Below are 23,579 nucleotides of genomic sequence, written 5' to 3'. Positions count from 1 at the left end.
CTATTTTTCTGTTTGCCCTGTTTCTGTCTTTTTTTCCTGCCGCTGCTGCCCCAGCGGCCCCTCACCCCTAGCGTGTTACTGCTCCGCCTCGCGGCTGCTCTCCCTCCCCCAGACCCATACCTAATGGCAGCCTCAGCGCAACAAGGCGAGCAAAACCTCTGACCTGGTCAGGGTAATTGGTCTCCCCTCGCGCTGCTCCGTCCTTAAGACACTGCCCCCAGCGCCTTCTGGTCTCCAGGCAGGTGTTCGAGGCACTCCTCCACCCGCAGGCTCCCGCCTGTGCCTCATCCCTGGTGGTCTAGTGAAAGAGCAGTATCTTCTGCTGATCCGCTCTGTCAGCCTTTTCTGTCTTTATTAGTTCTGCTGTTTAATGTGTCTTTTTTCAGTTTTTCTGTCTTTTTGCCTATTTTTCTCTTTGCCCTGTTTCTGCTTTTTTCCCCGCTGCTGCTGCCCCCACCGCCCCTCCCTCACAGCATGTTCCTGCACCTGCCTCCCAACTGCTCTCTCTACCCGACCCCTACTTAATGGCAGCAGCTGTGCAGTGGGGGTGCCCCAAAGGCAAGCCAGTCTGCACCCGACCCTGGTACCCCAACCCTCCCACCGCTGTGACTCCAGCACTCTCAACGCACTCAACACTGGACGCAACAACAACTGCCACGTCTCGACGCCGAGCAACTCCCAAGGTCTGTTCTCCTGCCGACAATGCCACTGCAACTTCACCCACCTCCGGACCCAGACAGCTACCACCAGCCCACCGGACGCCAGCTCACTCAAACGCCTAAGCTGCATCCTCCTCAACGTAAGCTCCCTGCACAGACACTCAGTAGAAGTTTGGGACCTCCTCAACACCCTCCCGCCCGACGTCAACTTCCTCACAGAGACCTGGACCAATGCCAGCTCCGCTCCAGACATCGCTACCGCCATCCCCAACAGATACAAGATCCTGAGGAAAGACAACACCGTTGTCCACAAAAGCACCCTCCGATGCCTCGCCCCGCCAATGTAACACATCCACTTCCAGATCTAGCCAAACCCCAGAACAGCACTCAGTGGAACTCTTGCCTACAGACCACTGAGACCCCGCTCACCAACACCATTGCATACTGCATCGCTGCCCACGCCCTCGCCTCCATGGATTACGTACTGCTCAGTGACCTGAATTTCCACCTAGACAACCTCAGCGATCCCAACACCACTGCCCTCCTAGTGATCTAGCCAACAACGGACTGAAGCAACTAATCTCCACCCCCACCCACACGGCTGGACACACTCTCGACCCCATCTTCACCGGAGGAAACAACATTTGCTTCTGTCACACCACATAACCTCTCTAGACAGACCACCAATGCGTCCATTTCTCCTTCTCGAAACCCACTGCACACAAGCCAACGTAACGCCTTCCACGCAGAAACTGGAGCAAGATCACCAAAGAACACCTCACCGCAGCCCTCAGCTGCACTCCTCCCCCTACCATGACAGACGCCAACACTGTAGCCAATGACCTTCAACAATGAATCGCCAACTGCGCCATCACTCTCTCCTTCCTTCACTACTCTTCCAGACAACACAACACAAATGCCACCTGGTTCACCACAGACCTCCAAGAATCCAAGTGCTTGTGCCGATGACTGGAGAAAGAATTGAGAAACAGCAAAACCCCACAAGCACACACAGCCTACTAGCCCACCCCCACGGCACACCACAAACTCAAAGAGAAACTTAATTGAAAACAGAATCCTCTCCAACTCCCACAACTCCAAGAAACTCTTCACCATCATACAAGAATTACCCAGACCCCACAGGGAAACCTCTGACGCCCCTCCCTCTCAGGACCTCTGCAACAAACTCAGCTCCTTCTTTCACCACAAGATCAGGACGCTCTACAACAACTTTGACAACCAAGACCATGGCACCGACCCAACACCCTCCACCAGCAACACCATCCAGCCGACCCTCCTCACCTGGACCCCTGTCACTACAGAAGACACCTCAAAACACATCTTCCACAGGGCCGCCTCTACCATCGCACCTAAACTACGACGGACAATCAAATGCACCCTCAAAACAGGCACATTCCCCGATGACTGGAAACACGCCAAAGACAAACCCCTCCTCAAGAAGCCCTAGCGGACCTGACTAACCTCAAGAACTACAGGCCCATCTCTCTCCTCCCCTTCGCCAACAAAGTCATTGAGAAAATCGACAACACCCAGCTAAAGCACTTCAAAGAATCAAACAACTTCCTCGACTCGTCTCAATACGGATTCAGGAGGAACCACAGCACCTGGACCGCCCTCATAGCTGCCACTGATGACATCCGCATCCTCCTCAATCAAAGTTACACTGCAGCCCTCATACTACTATACCTCTCAGCAGCCTTCGACACCATCTCCCACTATACACTTGCTGCCAAAGTCCACAACGCCGGCATACAGAGAACTGCCTTAGACTGGATTTGCTCTTTTCTCTCTGGCAGAGCACAATCCCACAGAGATCAGATGCAGTACCCCCAAGGATCCTCTCTCAGCCCCACGCTCTTCAACACCTACATAGCCCCCGTTGCAACCATCGTCAAAAAGCACGGTCTAGGCATAGTATCTAACGCCGACAACACCCAGCCCATCCTCTTTCTCATTAAGGAACCGCCCCGTTGCAACCATCGTCAAAAAGCATGGTCTAGGCATAGTATCTAACGCCGACAACACCCAGCCCATCCTCTTTCTCATCAAGGAACCCGCTACACCAGGCCCAGTTTCCAGAAAGGAATGAAGGACATCACACCCTGCATGAGCAGCAGTTGCCTGAAGCTCAACTCGGAGAAAACAGAAGTCTTCATCCTCCCATCCACATGGGACAACACCTGGTGGCCCCCTGCCCCTGGAAACCCTCCCACGCCCACAGACCACACCCGCAACCTCTGCATCATACTCGACTCCTCACTCACCATGAACCGCCATATCAACGCTGTGTCCTCCACATGCTTCAACACCCTCTGCCTACTCCGCAAGACCTTCAAATGAATCCCCCCCGACTCCAGGAAGACTATCACCCATGCACTCATCACCAGCAGGCTATGCCGGAATCAACAAAACACTCCTTCGCAAACTTCAGACTATCCAGAACGCAACAGCCAGACTCGTCCTCAGCATCCCACGACATGACCACATCACACAGCACCTCTGCAACCTCCACTGGCTCCCTGTCAAAAAGAGAGCAACCTTCAAACTGCTCACACACGCCTACAAAGCCCTCCACCACACCAGACCCCAATACCTCAACAATAGAATCTCTTTCCAAGCCACCAAGAGAAACTTCCGCTCCGTTGACCTAGCCCTTGCCGAGGTGCCCGACATCTACAGAGCCAGAACGGGTGGCAGATCATTCTCCTACATCGCGGCCAAGGCCAGGAACAAACTCTCCTTCAGAATCAGAAGAAGCCCTGCACTGCAAATCTTCAGAAAGGACCTCAAGACCTGGCTCTTCGGATGATCTCAGAGCTGCACCTACCTCCGCCCACCCCTTAGCACCTTGAGACACCCACAGCGAGTAGTGCGCTCTATAAATCCCTGATTGATTGATTGACCCCTTGGTTAATCACCCTTGACTATACTTAAGTACACATTCCACCAGGATCTGAACTACCTAGGTTATGCGACCCCGCTATCTAAATCGAAGCCTTAACTGTGTACGGCCTTTCACCAGCTGTTGTAATTGTCTCATGAGGTAACTCCTGCGCATCTTCCGATGTAAACATCCAAGTTTAATTACTGTATCTAGAACTCGCTGTTAGCCATGTATCCTGCTACCGTTGTAAAGCGCTCTGATGCCTTTGGACTATGTCTGTGCTATATAAAATTTCAAAAATAAAAAATGAGGGCCTACAAATACATGACACAAATGTTTGTGGGGATTTGTGCCTTGTTTACCTGTATTAGCACATTACACGCGGAACTATTGCCTTTTTCAATGACTGCTACTGTATACGAGGATGCTATAATTTGTGATTTGAAAGTGAGAGTATCTAACTAAAAATTTTTAAACCGCTTACACAACATGTTCTTTGAGAGAACCTTTACCCACGCGCTGGGAATGCTTCTTTTCCATTGTAAACTGGGATGAAATTTCCGTGACCAAAATATTTAGATACTTTGCCTAAGAAAGCACACAAAAACCAAGTTAAAAATATCGATAAAAGTTTTATTTATATAGCTCATTTGTTAAAATAACATTTTAATGTATCAATGAGCAATAACGCGAGTTGAACGATCTCTCTTTGAGATCGCATCTATAATTAAACATGAACTGAGAACTGATTTTCACAGTTTATCCTGTTTTACAAACATCCGCAAAAAGAAATCTAAGTATAAAGAGCTTCATTTGCCCTGTGCCATCAGAAATAAACTATATCGCCAAGCCTCATTTTTCATGTAAATTCAGAATTTCTGGTAGAAACAAAACACCACCAGTATTAATATGCAAGGGCGAGGACCTGGCATTGAGCGCGTTGTAGTCTTCGTTTCAAGATTTGTTGAAACATGTACTGTTCCCAAAACATCAACGCGCGTTAGAAAGGAGGGGGGCGCTCAACCTGCCCTATTTCAGCGTGACTACTTCACCCAGTCACACTGTTTCCCCTGTCACTGCAAGCGTTGCAATTTTCATAATAAATTCGAAACTACAGGGTACTTCTTGTTCGACTTCTTCCGATAAAGGGTAGCTAAAAGCGCCCCAACATCAGGCGTTCTGAAAATAGATCATACATTACACACGCATTGTACTTGAGTTATGAAGGCGCACATACTAGCAAGGCGCTCCATGGGCGTAGGAAGTGTGGGGGACGAGGGGGCTATATCCCCCCAGAGTTTGCAGTGCGGGGGACACAGGGGACAAGAGTGGGGGGGACGAGGGGACAAAGGAAATTCCCCTCTCCCTTCTGTGATTAACAGGGCCATTAGCGAGCGAAAGCGCTATGCATAACCCTGCACTTGACCTGTGACTTTCCTCTAGTTAACAAAAGCACACAGCAGCTGACCAAGGTTTCGCACATCAACTTTGTCTGTTTCAGAAATATTTGGTGGTGCCGCTACTCTCACCATCCGCTGCCATGGATGTATATCTCAGCAATAGTATAGAGAAGTAGAGAGGCGCACTCAATGAAGTCAATGTTCTAAGAGGGCAAGTACAAAAAAGTCAGGTCCATGCGACAATCCTAGATGAGGTCACTCCTAGGAAACTGATATAGTGAGGTCTCCGTTCTCCGCCGCTCCTCCTCGTGGATGTTTGGGCGTCCAAACATCCACGAGGAGGAGCGGCGGAGAACGGAGACCTCACTATAGGTACCGTTGCGTACTAACGCATCACACCCACTTTTCGAGCCGGTTACTCTACCAAGCACCCCGACCCCCCCCTCCGCCTTGGAGTTTCCCCTAAGGGATCCGGAACCAATATACTTCTTGAGTTGCCAAAGTGATACCTTCCAGCTAACCGGGGGTCTCGAATTACCATTCTATTTGGAATTGAGTGCGAAGCTTTTTTCAGGAATATATCCTGGTCTACTGTGATCATTCTTATACATCAGTTTCCTAGGAGTGACCTCATCTAGGATTGTCGCATGGACCTGACTTTTTTGTACTTGCCCTGATGAAATTCCCTAGGCACGAATGGGAATGAAACGCGTTGGCTGTGCCGTTGTATATGAAAATAAAGAACACATTTAGAATAAGAACAGAAGATCTACGCTTTTCTTTGGACTCTCTTAGAACATTGACTTCATTGAGTGCGCCTCTCTACTTCTCTAGACTTTCCTCTAGTTACCTGTGATCAGGCTGCACGCTTGACGGGGAAAAAAGAAACACCCCTGTCCCCCGCCTCCCCCCAATCCCCACTCCGTCCTTTGTCTGAGTTCGAGCTGCTGTTTCTGGCGTCTTATTATCTCAGAAACACACAATTTTTTCGCAGGTCTTAATAAGAGCATTTACCTTCCTTTGGAACTGGTTAAGGAGGCTTTGTTGTTGTGTTGACTGATTCCAGTAACCCATGTGTTCCCTCTCTGCCTATTCATAACTTCTTACTTTTTATTTTATTTTTAGTGCCACAGTGGGTGAATGCATGTAGTGAAAAGGCATCTCACAAGTAGGGACCAAACATTTCCTCCACCCCCCCCCCCCCCCACACCCTCCCCCCCAAAAAAAATACCAGCCATTTGTTTTTGTTTACAGTCTGCAAGAGAACATTTTGTTAAGAGAATATTGGTACTTAATTTTTATTTTTGTTGTAAATTAGTCGTTAATGTTGGTTTCCCAGAGCTATGACAGACTGCTTTGTTGGAATCTTTTAAACCTGAACAACTATTTTCCTAACACTCACAACCATGCATTCACACATGCGCGCACCTACACATTCATTCACAACACTCTTTCCCAAACACTCATACACACACGCACGCACGCACGCACCAAACAATAATGTAATAAGAAACAAAACACACGGGGCGTGGCTTAGCAGCATGCCGAGCTAGACGCAAGGCTCGGGAGCTCCCGGCCGTCGCCACCAAAATCCGACATAAAACAACTGCCACAGACTTCAAAATCATCCCACAGATCGCCCAAAGAGTCACTGAAGCAGCGACGCCGTCAAAAGAGCTCCGCTGCCTCGCAGAAAGCCTGTTCTCCGCGATCTCCCGGGTCAGAGGCAGACGGGAAGGCGAATCCAAGATGGCGCCCCGGGACCGGCGCTAGCCTCGGCCGGACACCGGACGGCGAGAAGCGGAGTGCAACTACCCAGCGGTACACACACTGGCACTGCAGGGTGAGGAGCAGCAGAAGGGGGGCCTGCGACCCACCTGACCACCTAGACTGACCCCGGGGAACCGTGGAGCTGCGGTGCTCAGACGGGGTACTGGCGGCGAGGAGCCCGGTCTCTGATACTGGGGAGGAACATCGTGCTGCACCCCGGACGGGCCTTGAGACACCCGGCGGCGGCGACACAAGTAAGAAGAGGGAGTCCCCCCCCCCTCCACACTGCCCCCCGGCCGCACTTTACCAACATGGCGGCCTGATCTGCGGTCCGGGGCTCGGGACTACCGGGGTGGGTCGTGGCCTGCTCGGAGACCAGTGTGCACTGCCTGAGAGACTCCCCCACTTGCTCACAGACTATCAGGCGCAGCGGCGAGACGAAGCCTGTTCTCCGCGATCTCCCGGGTCAGAGGCAGAGGGGAAGGCGAATCCAAGATGGCGCCCCGGGACCGGCACTAGCCTCGGCCGGACACCGGACGGCGAGAAGCGGAGTGCAACTACCTAGCGGTACACACACTGGCACTGCAGGGTGAGGAGCAGCAGAAGGGGGGCCTGAGACCCACCTGACCACCTAGACTGACCCCGGGGAACCGTGGAGCCGCGGTGATCGGACGGGGTACTGGCGGCGGGGAGCCCGGTCTCCGATACCGGGGAGGTACATCGCGCTGCACCACAGACCCCGTACGGGCCTTGAGACACCCGGCGGCGGCACAGGTAAGAAGAGGGAGCCCCCCCCCCCTGCACACTGCCCCTCGGCCGCGACCGCACTTTACCAGCATGGCGGCCTGACCTGCGGTCCGGGGCTCGGGACTACCGGGGGGGGGACGTGGCCTGCTCAGAGACCAGTGTGCGCTGCCTGAGAGACTCCCCCACTTACCCGCAGACTATCAGGTGCAGCGGCGAGAGGCCCCGTGCAACTTCTTCGAACGGGGCTGCCCTTCACCAACATGGCGCCCGAGTGAGGCACCCCTGCGCCTGACTACGACCCGCCTTGGGAACAGCACTGGCCTTACCGCGCAGGGAAGGAGGTCAGCAACAAGCCGGGGATCCGGCGGACCTGGGGGCTAGTCAGGGCCGGTCCAGGGGAGGAGGCTCAAATCTGCGCCGGCAAACTTCGGAGTGCGGTGACCCGAGGAGAGACACGGAGGTGGGGCCCTGTGTTGTGGGGGTGACAGGCCCAGAGGAGGAAGACGGCGCTGCCACCGGCCTAGCTCGTCTCGGACCACGGACCTGGAGTCTCGCCTGTCCCCCCCCCCCGCCCCCCACCCATCCACGTGGACCTTACCTCCCTCGTTATTAACTGCCCATCCACTACGATCGACGGGACTTGGGGAGCACGGATACCGGGGCGCAGCAGGGGCGATTAAAGAATCACCTATGGTGTACAGGAGACCCAACGGGCAGAGAGCTGGAACACGTGAAGCTCTCCTGGGACACGCAGTGGGCTCTGGCGGCTGCCACCCGCGAGCCCCACCACCATACAGACCACATCAACTAGCGCACTGGGGGAGTGGACCTCGCCGGCCGCAAAATCCTTACGCCTTATCATGGGGAGACCATGGGAAAGAAGGATCCTGTACCTAAAGTCCTGAAACAAGGCCCTATGGACAATTTCGCGACTTCCCGCCCGGGAAGAGACCACCCCAACACAGCTCAGGAAGGCTCGCCAGACACCGATAGACTCCTAGCGGCCATTCAAGCCTCAAGATCCGACATCCAGGAATCGTGAGCCGTGCTGGAAGTTAAAATAGGCGAGGTGGGATCCGAGGTCACCCTCCTCCGACAGGATTTCAGGAATCTTTCGGCGCGAGTGACGGAAACTGAAACACGAATTGGTGAGGCGGAAGACTCTCTTACCACGCTCCGCAAAGAAATGGTGGAACTCCAAGCATCCCACAGACAACTCCTTTGGAAGGTGGATGAAGCGGAAAACAGGGCACGCCGCAACAACCTACGCTTTGTGGGCTTTAGGGAAGGAATAGAAGGGAACGATATGGCGGCCTTCCTTCACACGTGGCTGACCTCGACCTTCCTGACGGCACGCTTTTCGGCGTGCTTCGTAATTGAAAGAGCTCATAGGGCACTGCTGGCGAAGCCCCCGAAGGGTGCGAGACCTAGACCAGTGATAGCACGCTTCCTGAACTTTGCGGATAGAGATCTAATTCTTCGCGAGGCCAGAAAAATGGGGGAGATCCGGCTAGAAAACACTAACATCATGATTTTCCCGGACTATAGCCAGGAGGTCCAGAAACAGCGTTGCTCCTTCGACCAGGTGAAAGCAAAACTGAGAACACTAAAGATCACCTACATGCTGCTCTTCCCCGCGAAACTCAAGGTCCTTTACAAAGACAAGTCAATTTTCTTCACACACCCTGAGGACGCGTGGCAGTGGCTAGAGGAGAGGCCTATCCTCAGCAGCAGAGAGGCGGCAGGACGCGAGGCAGCGGACAGGTCACTGAGAGAAAGAGTCAACTGGGGGCTCCCAAAACCACAAAGGCGGAAATCAAGGAGGCTGCACTCCCGCACGCCATATCAAGCCCGCATATCCGCAGGGGCCAGAAGAGGGCGATCGGAATCGCCGGGAGAAACCTCAACGGCAGGCGCACGGCGACAGGTCCCACGACAATCGGCACTCTCAGACGGAGACGGCGATGATCGACAAGAAGATGGAGAATCAGACCCTGAGGAGGCGAACCCCAATGAGGAACGGGACTCGATGCACCCGCTGGAAAAGGAAATCCACAATCTGGAACGGGACTCGTCTGACAAACTGAGTGGAACGGACTCCGCCACGCAAGACTCACACTCATGAACACTGCAGAGTGGCATTCTAGAGAAGACGGCCGGGAGGCACGAAGACACGCAAGTTGACAGTCCTCTCTTCTGTTTTGTTATCTTTTCCATGTCCAGTGTATATGTTTTCTTTCTTTGAACCGGTTGAGACATTAGGCTAGAAACGACACTGGGCCTGGAGCTCTCACAGCCTTTCAAGTTGGGGTGAAAGGTGAGGGCTAGTTGAGTTAAGGGGAGGAGGGGGTGGGCGACAGACCGTCTCCCGCTGAAAGCTCGGCCCTATATGGGGATGAGTCTGGAAGGGGAGGGTGGTGGGGAGGGGGGGGGGTTCAAGGGAGACCAGAGTTATTTGGAGTTGGGAGAGGGGGGGACAAGGGTGGGGGGTAGCCACAGTTGGGGGACACGCACGGACACATGCTCTGCCACTTTCACAGCCACACCCACCATACGCACCGCTAACAGATGAGAATCAACACACAAGATGGCAGGTACACTAACAGCGCAACCAGGGGAGGAAGAGGCCTTATCCATTTTGACGTGGAACGTTAATGGCCTCGGTGCAAAAGTCAAACGGGGCCTGGTGAATACATATCTTAAGAGGCTAGCACCGGATGTCGTTCTCCTGCAGGAGACCCACCTTAAAGGTGACAAATGTGCATTCATTGCGAGAGGTAGGCTCAGAGCCCTGGCACATGCGGGGTACACCTCGGACTCGAGAGGAGTAGCGATCCTGGTTAAGAAATCACCGCCTTTCTGCGTCACACACACATGGAGCGACCCACAGGGCACATACGTGGGGGTTCAAGGGACGTGGAGGAGACAGCGGTACACTATAGTGTCGGTCTATGCGCCGCCTAAGCTTCAATCACGTACATTACAAGCGATCACGTCACTCCTCATCGACACGGCAGACACCATACAGATAGTGGGAGGGGACTTCAATGACGTGATGTCGGACGAACTAGACCGTACGGGGCAAGTACGTAGAGGAGGATCACAGACAGCTCTGGCACAAACGATGAACACACTGGGACTCACGGACCTATGGCGATGGCGACACCCCACACAACCCGCCTACTCCTTTTACTCAGGGGCACACAAAGTCTTCTCCAGACTAGACTATCTTTTTATGGCTAGGCAACACTTAACGACGGGCGATGTAGTGGAATACAAGGCGAGGGGCATTTCTGACCACTCGCCCCTATACGCGAAAGTGGGGGGGGCGGGACGGAGGAGTGGAACTGAATGGCGCCTGGCGGCATGGGACATCCAATCCCCAGACCTTGCTCGCGGAGTCAGGGCGGACATTTAAGTGTACATAGCCGAAAATGAAGGGTCCGTGGCTTCTAAGATAACCCTCTGGGAGGCGATGAAGCCAGTGCTAAGAGACAGAATACAGGGTAGACTAAAAGAGGCGAGACAGAGACAGCAGGAGGAAGTGGCGGCCTTGGAGGCCTCCATCCTAACACTAGAGGAGGAATATCAGGCACATAAGGGGGAGGACACGTTGCGGCGCCTGCTGGATGCCCAACGGAACTATAGGGAGATGGTGTCAAATGAGGCGAAGACACAGTCGCTGGCGACTCTTCATCGTCTATACGATGTGGGGGATAAGTCGGGTAGGCTTTTGGCCTGGCTCAGCAGGAAGGAAAGAGATGCGCGGTGGGTGGAGCAAATCAAAACGGGTGATGGGGCTGTGCGCCGCACCGACGCGGGGATAGCGGAGGCGTTCGCGACCCACTACGAACAATTCTACACAGCTAGAGACCTAGGAGACGTAGATGTGGCGCTGCAATACCTGGACCAGACGGAGATCCCGACCCTATCTCCTGAATCCAGTGCGGCCCTGGATGCCGACATAACGCTTGAAGAGATTACAGATGCCATAGCGAACCTAAAAACGGGCAAGACGCCGGGCCCCAACGGGTTCCCAGCGGAATTCTTTAAAAAAACGTCGGACCTCCTGACGCGACACCTTAAACATCTCCTTACGGAATCTTTCCAACAGAATGCGCTACCACCAGACCTCGCGCTGGCCACCATCGTGCCGATCCACAAAGAAGGCAAACCTAAAGAGGACTGTGCATCGTATCGCCCCATTTGCCTCCTTAATATCGAAGTGAAGGTGTTAGCGACCATCCTAGCAACACGCATGAGGGTGGTGATCTCAGACCTTGTCCATATGGACCAGTCAGGGTTCCTCCCGGACAGGGCGACGAAGCTAAACCTTAGACGCACGCACAACTGGTTGCAGGCGGTCAAGGGCAGGAGCGAACCGCACTGGTTCCTCTCCCTTGACGCAGAAAAAGCATTTGACGCGGTACACTGGCCCTTCCTTATGGCGGTGCTCCAGAGGTTTGGCTTCGGTCCGGCAATCTGCGGCTGGATACGGCTCCTATACCATGCCCCGAGAGCGCGAGTGAGAGTGAATGGGAAACTATCCCGCGAATTCAAGGTCGAACGGGGCACCCGCCAGGGCTGCCCGCTATCCCCCCTACTGTTCACACTTACCATTGAAATCCTGGCCATTAACATCAGACGGAACCCAAACATCCATGGCTTTTCACTAGACACCCCAGGGGCGATACAGGAAAAGATATCACTATACGCAGATGATGTGCTCCTATACATCACCAGCCCCGACATAACAGTGCCAGAATTATTCCGGGAATTGGGCAGCTTTGGAGCACGAGCTGGCCACACCATTAATAGGCACAAGTCGGTACTATACGATCCACAGGGGAGGGAGCAGTGGGGAAACGTCCCAGAACGCCTGGTCACGACCTCCACAGGCTTTCTATACTTGGGGATATATGTCACCCGGGACGAGGAACTCTCCTTCTCCAAAAATGTTGACAGAATCATGAGAGAGGCGGTATGTGACATGGACAGATGGAAACTGCTACCGCTCACGCTCCTGGGCCGGGCAGCGATGTACAAAATGATCACCCTGCCCAAGTTCCTCTATGCACTCCAGAATGAATACTACCCACTCCCGCCTGATACGATACGGAAGATACATGCAGATCTTCGTACCTTCCTATGGCTGGGAAAGCAGCCGCGAATAGCCCTACAGACTCTCCAACGACACCAATACAGTGGGGGCATCTCCCTACCGAATCTGGAGGCCTACTACTGGGCGGAACACCTGACGCCCATAAACGACTGGATCCATGTCCCGGCAGACCACCCGACATATATCCTTGAAAGACACACGCTCTCAAACAGAAACATACTATACTATTTATATGGCGGAAAGATTGGGAAGTTGCTGCTACCGGCGACGTCAATCACACTTAAGGCGTGGCGGCTAGCAACCAAACGCATGGGCTGGGAGGGGAAGCTCACCAGACAAACACCGTTGTGGCACTGCCGGTGGCTCCCGGAGCTTGGTGAGCTCAGGGGCTTCCAACGATGGGACGACATCGGCATGTCCCACATAGGCGACATGATCTACAGGGGGGAATTGAAGGAATTCCAGGCTCTCAAGACGGAATTCGGGCTCCACCACTCACAATTATTCAAATACATGCAATTGAAACACGCTTGGAGGGCACAAAAGATACAACTCGCGGACATACCTGAATACGCGCCACTGGAGGGTAGACTACTCCAGGAGCACATATTGGGTAAAGCGGTCTCCCTCACCTATAAAACCTTGACTAATAATATGCTGGGCAACCTGGGGAGACTGAGGGGAGTGTGGGAGGCAGAGGTGGGTGAGATGGAAGATATTGACTGGGAGATGGTCCTTATGCACCCCCGGGAGGTGGCGATCAAGTCCAGGCTCCGCCTCATCCAGCTCAACGTGCTGCATAGGACATATTTTGATAGGGTGAAACTGCTCAAGATGGGGAAAATTGCAGACGCTACATGCCTACGGTGCGGTAGCCAGCAGGGGGACTTCTACCACACCCTATGGCAATGTACAAACATACAACACTACTGGTCAGACGTCTTTACAGAGCTGGGAGAGGTTTTGGGGGCGGAACTCACCCAGGAGCCTAAGCTAGCCTTGCTGGGCCTGACCACTGAGGTGGACCTGCCTCGTCCCCAGCTCATTTTTCTAGCTCTAGCGCTAGTAGTCGCCAAGAGAGACATAGCCAAATACTGGTGAGCAGCAGAATTGCCGACCCTTGAGGAGTGGAGACGGGGGCTCGATCTCTACATGGCAGCGGAGAGGGTAACCTATAAAGCGAGGGGATGTCCTAAAAAGTTCCGACGGGTGTGGGCCAAGTGGAGGCAGTATCACGGTCTAGAGGGAGGGCAATGAGGGAGGGGGAATTGCGGTAGTCAGATTGGTCTATGTGCGTGAACAACGACTCCTGGTAACAACCCAAGGTGTATCAAGTGGCTATACAGTTGACAAGTTGCAGGGGGGGGGGGAGTTGAGGGTTTCAGTGGGATTCAACCCCACACCACAAAAGCAGGTGTTTACAGTGATATGGACTACCTCTACCGGCTGAACTGGTGTGCCTTCAACATATATTTTACAAACGCCGCCCAACCTCCGGGGTGTGGGCTGAATGGCCGTGTGATGAAGTATTTTCTGTGCATATTGCCTTTCCTGCATAGGGGACGGCGGAGTAATTGCATACCATGCTGGTCTTTTCTGCAATAAAAATTATTTTGAAAAAAAGAAAAAAAAAAGAAACAAAACACACACTTACCTGCAGCCAGATCTGCCTCGGTGGTTCCCGAAGGTCTGGGACTGCTACCTTCCCTTATTGGCTGACCTAAGGTCAGCCAATGAGGGAAGGAAGCAGTCCCAACGTCATCACAGAGTTGGTTGGGGTCAGTGAGACTACTGACCCCACCCCACTCTGTGATAAAGTGTCACTGATTGACACTCGACCCTGGGCGCTTCAGGGCTTAAAACTGAAGTACCCAGGTGCGAGGCAATCAGTGATGCAACCCCTGTCACTGAGGGGAGGGCCTCAGGGACCTATGCTGAGCTGAGGATGTTACGCCCACAGAAGCTGTGACTTCCTCAGCCCAGCAAAGTTCAGTTTGGGCAGCCAGGAGCCAGCACTAAATGCGCATGTCTGGCTCATGGCTGCCTGAACTGAAAGTGAACAGTGTCTGAGAGGCTGACTTTTGTTCAGCCTGAGGACGCAGTTCGTACGGGGAAAAGGGTGAAGGGGCATGGCCCCTCAGCCCAAATGGACCGGCCGCGCCTGGTCAGCAGCATGCTGCAGTCAGGGGAAATATCAGTACTCCCAGGCTGTGTGGTGAGGTTTTGAGACACTGGTGCCCCTGCAATGTGCCCAGAAGAAGGAGTGGTGGTGACGGCTAAGCACTCACAAAAAATGTCATTGTGTGATTCCCCACCACTCTCCCCCCCTCCAAAAATATTCAACATACCTGAAGCTGTAATTGGATTTATGTAGCTCTTACTACCCCATACGAGGCATTGAGTGCTTCACGGCGAGTAGAATGCTACTCCAGGACCCACGGTTAGAGGTTATTTTTAGTTACTGTGATTAGTAATGTGCTCTCAAGAAATAGTGCATGCATTTACTCCATGAATTTTGTCATGCATGAATACCAGTAGAGATTAGTTAACGTTAGATTACAGGGACAGGGTTTTAAAGAGGAGCAGTTGTGATCAATGAAATGAGGTATCAGCCAGTTGCAGTATTACAATGAGAAGGATTCAGGCAGATGGGCTATTCTCGGAAATAGAAGGTATACAGAGGATGGAAGGCAAGATGAGCATGATGTATACCCTGTTTTATCATCTAATCCCGTCCAAGTGTATGTTGTGTGTGACTATTGTAGTATATCCAGTATGTGAAGCAGTGATGCAGGCCTATGTGTTCCATTTGAACGTCCCAGACATGTTCCTGTGCACAAGTCCGGGGTGAAGTTGTTTTCCCAGACAGTGGAAGTATAACAGGATACAAAAGGGGGGGGGGGGCTTGCTGTTTTGAAAATCTGACAACATTTGTCAGTCTTATCAGAAGAAACCAAAGCACCTTGAAAAAGGTGGCAATAAATCCAGATTTCTTACTGCAATCAGTGGTTACTTTGACCCCCATTTGGATCACCACTGTGATGCATGGTGGGATCTTCACTTTATTTGAGTGTTGGGTTCCTGCCTGCACCTGAGTAATATTTCCCACTGAAGAACCCCAACCATCATAGGATTCTGTTGAAGCAGAGTCTCTTCACCAACAAGAGTTCCATGACAGCTTTATTTCAGAGGCACAAGTATGTGCACCAGAAACCAAAGCTTTCTTGGCCAAGTCAATGCACAATCACTGAGTGGGACTGCCTTCGGCTGTGTGGATGATAAACCACTAAAAGCAGCATGGCTCTCACCCTAGTTTGCAAAACAGCAGACCCGGCCTGCAGAGTACTGCGACAAAGGAAACAAGGTGTAGTGCAAAGGTGAGGCATTGCAGCAAGAATTTTGGAACACATCACTATCCATTGGGCAGGGTCGACAGGGAACCACTAGGGGTCAACAGAATACAACCCATCCGCCTTTCCCTCCTGTAAGTGCACTGAGTACGTTGATGCGAGTGCCTTTTAAATAGCATAAGTCAGTACTGGCTTGTGGAAAAAAATGTCTTACTAATTGCATGCTATATTAATTCCCTCTAACATTTATGTACAGTATTGAATTGTGTGTTGGGAATAAAGTGATGGACAATTATTGATCACAAACACAGGGTTTCAAGTGCTCAAGGGATGGACTTGGTTCTTAATTGTGTTTCCAACAGAAAGGCAAAACCCCAGGACATCAGTGCTAAATGCTTGTTGTTAATGAAGTTGGAGCCTGTAACCTCTGATTGCCAGGGGATTCCTGTAAATTCCCAAATTCGCAATTGCAAACGTAACAGTTTTTTTGCTTTTTTGCCACAGATGTAGCACCTTTGCAACTGGAATTTAATTTATTCACCACCCCAAAGATCATTCTGTGGGTCCTACTTCTACTAGCACAACTGTTAACTAAAAAGCTTCAGTCTGTGGCTAGGCTCTAAACTGTGCATATACAAACCACACGTCAATGCAATTCTGAGTTACTCCAGGTGTCTTGGTATACATCCTGAATTCTCACACCTCACTCCTCATTCTCATCACTCACCCTTCACTTTCACGCTCACAGCGATCACACTGCTCACCATGCACTCACACCAATTCACCCTTTTCCTACCCTGCACCCACTTGAGCACACCACTCTCCCTGCAAGCACATGACACTCCACTCTCTTGTCAACTTGTCACTTTCACCACTCACTCTACACTCACAGCCATCAGACGGACCTGACGCTGTTACTCCACACTCACACCGTTCTTCCTCCTCTTGCCCTGCGCTCACACGAGCACACCGCTCACCTTGTACTCACAGCAACCAGAATGCACTTGTCCCTCACCATGAACTCACACAGTTCTCCCTCCACTTACCCGTTAGTCACATTAACACACTGCTCACCCTGCAATCACAGTGATCACACTGCACACACTGCACTAACATCCCTCACCATGCACTCACGCTTTTCACCCTGCACTTACACAAGCTCACCACTCACCCTGCACTCATGTGCCCCTTCACTCACCTGTCACTCTCACTGCTCACTTTTCAGTCTCAAGTAAGCACATTTCTCACCATGCATTAATTTCTCTCACCCTGTACTTTTTGCCGCACCCAAACTCATGTCACATCACTCACCCTACAGTCACTTCTCTCACCCTACTCTCCCACTGTCACATGGCTCACTGTGCATTCACATAGGCACTCCTGTCACTCACACAGCTCACACTTCACTCACATCTTCACACACATCTTCACTCACATGGGCACAGCACTCACCCTGCACTCATATCACACAAACAAGCACAACACTCACCCTGGAGTCACACCATTTACTCTTCACTTCCTCCTTTCAGCTTGCACTCACACAGACAAACTTCTCAGCCTGCATTCATACAGACATCCAGTTCATCCTGCCTGCACACAGGGACAACAGTCTGTCGGAACTCAAAGGAACATGCCTCAAACTCCTCTCACCAGTCACTCTCACAGATCACCCGTCATTCTTGTCATTCACCCTGCACCACACACAGGCACACCACTCATCCTACATTTACACAGCTCACACCACCTTGCACGTGCTCCTCTCTCTCTACATGCACTCCTCTCACTTGGCACTCACATGGGGCCTCCTCTCATTTTGCATTCATGCAGCTCACCCGACACTCACATTAGCACATTTTACACCCTACACGCACATCACTCATGCTGCATTCCCTCACACTATTCAACATCATCCAGCACTTACATGAGCACACCTCCTACTATTGCTCAACTCTCATGAATCTACCATATTTATACAAAGGCACCCATAAAAATACCTGTTCTTTCCGTGGTTCTAGAATCATACTTAATTCCATTGTTAACAATGGGGCTGGTGCAAGAAGGGAGAGGGGACTGAGAATGTGGAATTGCGCGAGGAGGGAGACTAGGGAGGAGGCTTTGGTGTAAGGTGATGGATTGAAGAACGTGTGTCAGATTCAGCCATTCCTGGCTTTCCATTCACCACAATGCTTCATCCAGAGACATGTAGTGTTCTTTTTCATTGCCAGTTGACTCTCAAAAACCCCAAAATGTAATTGTTACTGGATATAATCCATGGTTGCCGAAGAAGTCAAGCATTTCATAAGGTCAATTGGATGCTGTGATGCTACATGTTAGAATGTGGATTAGTTAATTTCCAATACTGTAACTGCTTGATCCACGCCTGAACCCAAATATAAGCTCCACACAGCTATTTTAAGGAAGTGCATTTTTCATTCACATCATACTTGTAACAAACATTGACAAGACAATGTATTATTCTTTTGAATAACCTATAGAGAATCTTTTTTTATTAAGTTTCACTAAAAGGCAAGGCAGGTAAAGCAGCAGGGCAACCTCTTCTGACATAATAAAAACAAATTTACTAATGGAAGTGTGAGTGGCAGTGTGTGTGACAGAGTACAAAGGTACGAAAGAGTGCAAGAGACATAGTGAAATTGTGTATGTTTGTTATGTGTGCAAGTGTGGTGCTGGTATGGCATACTGGAGGTTAATTTTGCCTTATGGACAAGGGCACTAACAGCTTATGGATGGGATTACGTAGTTACCCTATGCACTCGAACAACAGAAGAACAGTATGTTAAGTAACATGCAAACGTAAAGTACAAATACAAAGCAACAGAAGATTCTCGGAAACTCCAGAGGGAGAGTAGTCCGTTGGAGTCCTTTATTGCGTTAAACAGCCAGCCGACACGTGTTTCATCGCTATTGCGAATCCTCAGGGCTATAACGGCTGTGTTAGAACCAGGAGGTCGCGCAGCTGGTGATAATTCCGACCCAGCCGGGCCCGTGACCATCAAGGTAGAGATGAGAACAGGGGACTCGTCTCCAAGCAGTATGAGGAAGCTGTGGGAAAAGTCATTCAATATTAGATGTCACGTCGAAGGACTGGGTAGTCTACTGAAAAGTGGTGATGACACGCATTATTTGTATGAGGTAGCGGTCTTAAGGGGTATTGTTATCTCATTACCCCAACCTGGAGTCGGGTACGACTTCAGTTTTGTTCACGAGGACGCCAGAGTCTTAGTGTGTCTCAGAGCGGCGTGCAGCGTTTCCTCTCCGGGCCGTGTTCCTGTTTGGACTTATGGATGGGAGGTGTTACCTATGGCATTCTGCAGGCCCTGACATTCTTCTATAAAGACATCATCATTGGCTGTGGGGTCTCGAACAGTCTAACTGAGAAAGCCACTAACCCAGTCATATCCAGTGGCAGGGACACAGAACACGCGTCACCACGCCTGGCTGAAGGCTCTGGCATGATGCATGTAATTCTTAGCATATGGGGTGGATCCATAGCAAAATGTTGGAACTGATATCTGACGTAACTTATGTCATAACATTTTATGTAATCATTTCATCAGGAGTGTCAATGGCAAAATTCTAACCCTTGTATACCATACAGAATTTTTAGAGGTATCCAAGACTGTGGCTGCAGTATTCATGGTACATTTCTGGCACTGTCATATTGAATGTACTCATTGACAAGGTGCTCCCCCTTGAAAAATGATGACCTTAGTATAGTGGAAGCTATTTCTGCCTTAAGACATAAAACAAAATCAGATTTACTCCTAGGAAAAGCCAGGCTTCCCTGGTGCACCATGAAAAGTACTGGAATAGTTCATGAATGCCCCAAAAGGGTCTGCTGCATTTTAGAAATGTAATCCCAATTATTTTTAAAAAATTCTCATGAGAGACGTTTACTCTCCCTGAAATCATCTACAAGAAATCTGTTAAATTGTTTTGCTTGTTGGAATTCGGGGGAAGTATAACACCCCACCACTAAGATCTTTTTCCTAATATAATGGCTATGAGGTTAGCTCTGACCCCATTTTTTGGAAATGCTTGTCCGGCCCCTTTACTGGGAGCAGGACTGGCTTTAGGGTGGTGCAACTAGTGCAGCCGCATCTGGTGTTGACGTTTGTGGGGGGCACTGAGTTTAAAAATATTTTTTGGTTTAAAAGCATATGAATTTCCTTGTGCATCAAGCTGTTTTCAGGCAACCATAAAAATGTCAAGGTAACTCTACGATTATTGTTTCTACTAGTGAGAGTTCGAAAATTTTGTCTAGTGGAAGTTTTGGCTCATTGTAAAGTAGCCCGTAGGGTTGATGTGCCTGCTGCAAAGAACGTGTACCATGCAGATCGCAGATCACAGAACTGAATGAACTATGAGTAGCACTATAAAATACAGGATTTTTCCGCATGTGGTCTAATTACTTTGTGAATGCAATTAACAATAATGCATACTTGCAAACTGTGACTACATGCCTGCCTTTCTCAATATTTCACTTCAAAACTATCCAATTATATCCGTTTAACGGGTGTAAGGTCTCATGCAATGGGGATTTCTATAGGGTCACTGGAAAGTCCACAAGGTTGTCCCTGTCCCCCCCAAGAAATGGTGTGTCTCCTACGCCCCTGCGGCGCTCCCATGGGCCATGAATGTCGGGCAGGTGCATGTGACATGGAGCCGGCTACAACACACGTTCTTAAGCCTGGCACACTCTCTTGGGCGCTTTCAAGGCGGCGAAGGTTCCAAATCGAGTTTATACTGATTCACGTCATAACGTGTGGCATCACAGGGGCAAAAAATAATAATAATAACTGTACGTCTATTTTTGCACTCACGTCGTTTTGGTCAAATTAAGCGCACAATACTCAAAATATCGGTATCGAACTCTAATGTAAAAGAGACCCCTGTACACGATCTTTCAGGCTGGTTGTACAACTCGATCCCCAGGTTTGATTAATTGAACAGCACCTATTGTGAAGCGCTCTGACGCCTTCGGGTAAATTCCGCGCTATATAAAAACGCATAACTAACTAAATAAATAAATAACATTCTTCCACAAGGAACATCGCGGCACTAAAAGGTGGTCCTGGACCACTTCTGACTCCCGCCTCCTTAACTTACCTCTTGAGTCTCTCGCGCGGCCCCTTCTCTTCCTGGCTTCTCTGCCCTTCCCTTGTCTCCCAATGACGTGGCGTTCACACGGTCACGTGACCGCACCCTGTCCAGTGGTTAGCGTCCTCCGCCGTGCCTCCCTGCCCCGCCTCAATGTGGGATTTTATGCGCCTGTAGGTGTACGGTTTAGAGTAGGAAGAGGGTGAGCTGCTGTAATTCCCATTGTGAATGCCACGCCACACGGGCACCACACACTTGAGATTGTTTACTGTGGTACGCAGTCTCCTGAAATTAGAGGCGAAGAAGTCAACTTTCACCAGGAAACACAAGGGCCGCGCGCGCAGCAGTGGTGCAAGTTTACTTAACAAAGACAGGTACAGCGTAAACTTGGCCTCTGGAATTTTCAGCACATTCTGATTTTGTGATTTTAATATACTAATATTTTTTGGGCCAAGTATCAGCTCAGTAGTACCAGTTTTACTCCTGCTTATGGGTAGGGTGGCCAACTTGCATAGGTGCAAATTCAGGACGGTGAGTGTAAAAATTCAGGACAAAGGGACAAAATTCAGGACAAAAATTCAGGACAAAGGGACAAAATTCAGGACAGAACTTCGGGACAAAAGTTACGTTTTACAGACACGTCAGAGGTGGTAGTGCAATAGTATATAAGTAAGTAAATAGACAACTTCCTAAGTACAAGTCAAAATAAGTTTACATTAGGTTGAGACAACCGTGCATGTCACGGTTTTTCAGTTTGGCTGCAGCTTGCTACCTTAGACGATTCAAAATTTGCATCTCACTCCAGCAGGTACTTAAGTCACCAGACAATGGTGAGCAACACCTGAATATAAGTGAGGCCGCTTTTATAGTTGATTGAAAACTACTGGATCTACAAGAAGCTTTGCAGTGCCAGCCCCCAGTAACAAAACGGCTCTACCCCCTTTCCAGCCTCCCAGGGAAACACCCAATGCCCGGTCCAGCCTTGCTACCACCCTCCATTGGTGCCCCTCATCTTCACTTAGGCCGCCTCTGATGTATATTTAATTTCTTTTATAGTGTTACTCATCCCAAGTATGTAGGGCAGGGTGTCGGAGTACGTTACATCACACACACATTATATAGAGACAATGACTCATATTAACGTGAAAGTCATTGTATAGCAAATGTTACTTAAGATAATGGTTGCTGCAAGGTGTAATCATTCTTTCATCCATCATTCAGTCTTTCACCATTCATTCTGTCCTTCCATCTGTGTGCCCATCTATATCCAAACATATGTAACCATTTGCAAACCTATCCACCATATATCCTTCCATCCACCATTTCACTCATCCATCCCTTAATCCACCCTTTCACTCTTTCCTCATTCATCTACCCACCCTTTCACTCCATCCATCCACAATGTCATCCATCCACTCTTCCACCCATCCATCTATTCACTCACCCATCCAGCCATTTACCCTTTCACCCATCCAGCTATCCATTCACTTACTCATCCATACACCCATTCACTTGCCCATCATCTACCCTTCCACACATACATCCATCTATTTACCTTTTCTCTCATCCATACTTCCACTCATTCACTCATCCATCCATCCTTTCTTTCATTATCTATCCATTCATCCTTTCAGTAATCCATCCAGCCATTCGCACATTCCCTTTACTTATTTACTTTCCCATCTTTTCACATTATGAGCTGAGCCTTTGTCTGCAGAGTCGTAGACTGAAGAGGCCCATCAAGAACTTCACCTTGCTTTAGGTCCTTAACCAAGGGGTGGGAGAGGGTTCACTATGCCCCTGCACATAGGCAATCTGAAAACGTAGAAGTCATGAGTCATGCATGATGCACAGTGCCAGGATGTGAGGGGACTGTGACATGGTGTTGTTTCCAAGGCTTTAAGTGGTGTAAAAAACGTGGGGGTCTCTTCAAAGAGTGTGTTCGATGTAATCAAGGGCGTGGTTTAAAACACCTAGGCAAAAAATCTGTGCTTAGCATAGTCTTCCGCCCGACCGGTATTATGTTGTTTCTGTCATTGCATCCAGATGTATAATATAGCAAGTACCATTACACCAACAAGAAGCCAGGACTATTGGCTTTGTCAATGGGTGTTAGTTGCTTAAAATAAAAAAGCAGTAACCAGGGCTTTGTTGAATATAATATTGAAAATACCACACTCTAAAATGATGGGACAGTAAAAGAACGATAACCCCTTCTTTTTACCTTGTTTTTCAGGCTTCTTTAAATAAACAGTTTTCTCACGTTGCAGCATGGGCATTTTACCTTATTTCTAACAGATTGCCCTGCTGTACACTAAGGTAGGAGGAGGCTGCCACATGCTTTAGCACCTCCACAGGGCTGTTTTCTAGGTGTTTTGCCACCCTAGGCAAGAATTAAAAAATGCCGCCCCCTCCCTTTTACTACCATCACTCTCTCCTCGTCATCCAGGCTAGAAGAATTAGATATAAAAGTATTAGATATAAAAGAACTTCCATTAGGAGCTA

At 50.1% G+C, this 23,579-nt stretch overlaps 1 protein-coding gene across 1 annotated transcript in view; it reads right to left on the bottom strand.

Annotated features, from left to right (window-relative positions):
• The window catches only part of CCDC125 (coiled-coil domain containing 125), a 307,161-nt gene extending 286,020 nt beyond the window's left edge, over positions 1-21,141 (bottom strand). Inside the window, exon 1 of the mRNA XM_086960825.1 lies at positions 21,084-21,141. The gene's annotated coding sequence lies outside the window, so the exon portion shown is untranslated. The remainder of the gene's footprint in view (positions 1-21,083) is intronic.
• Positions 21,142-23,579: the final 2,438 nt, after the last annotated feature.

This window comes from Lissotriton vulgaris, chromosome 3_1 (assembly GCF_964263255.1).
Source record: "Lissotriton vulgaris chromosome 3_1, aLisVul1.2, whole genome shotgun sequence".
Lineage (NCBI taxonomy): Eukaryota > Metazoa > Chordata > Amphibia > Caudata > Salamandridae > Lissotriton > Lissotriton vulgaris.
This window is presented reverse-complemented; position numbering and strand designations above follow the sequence as displayed.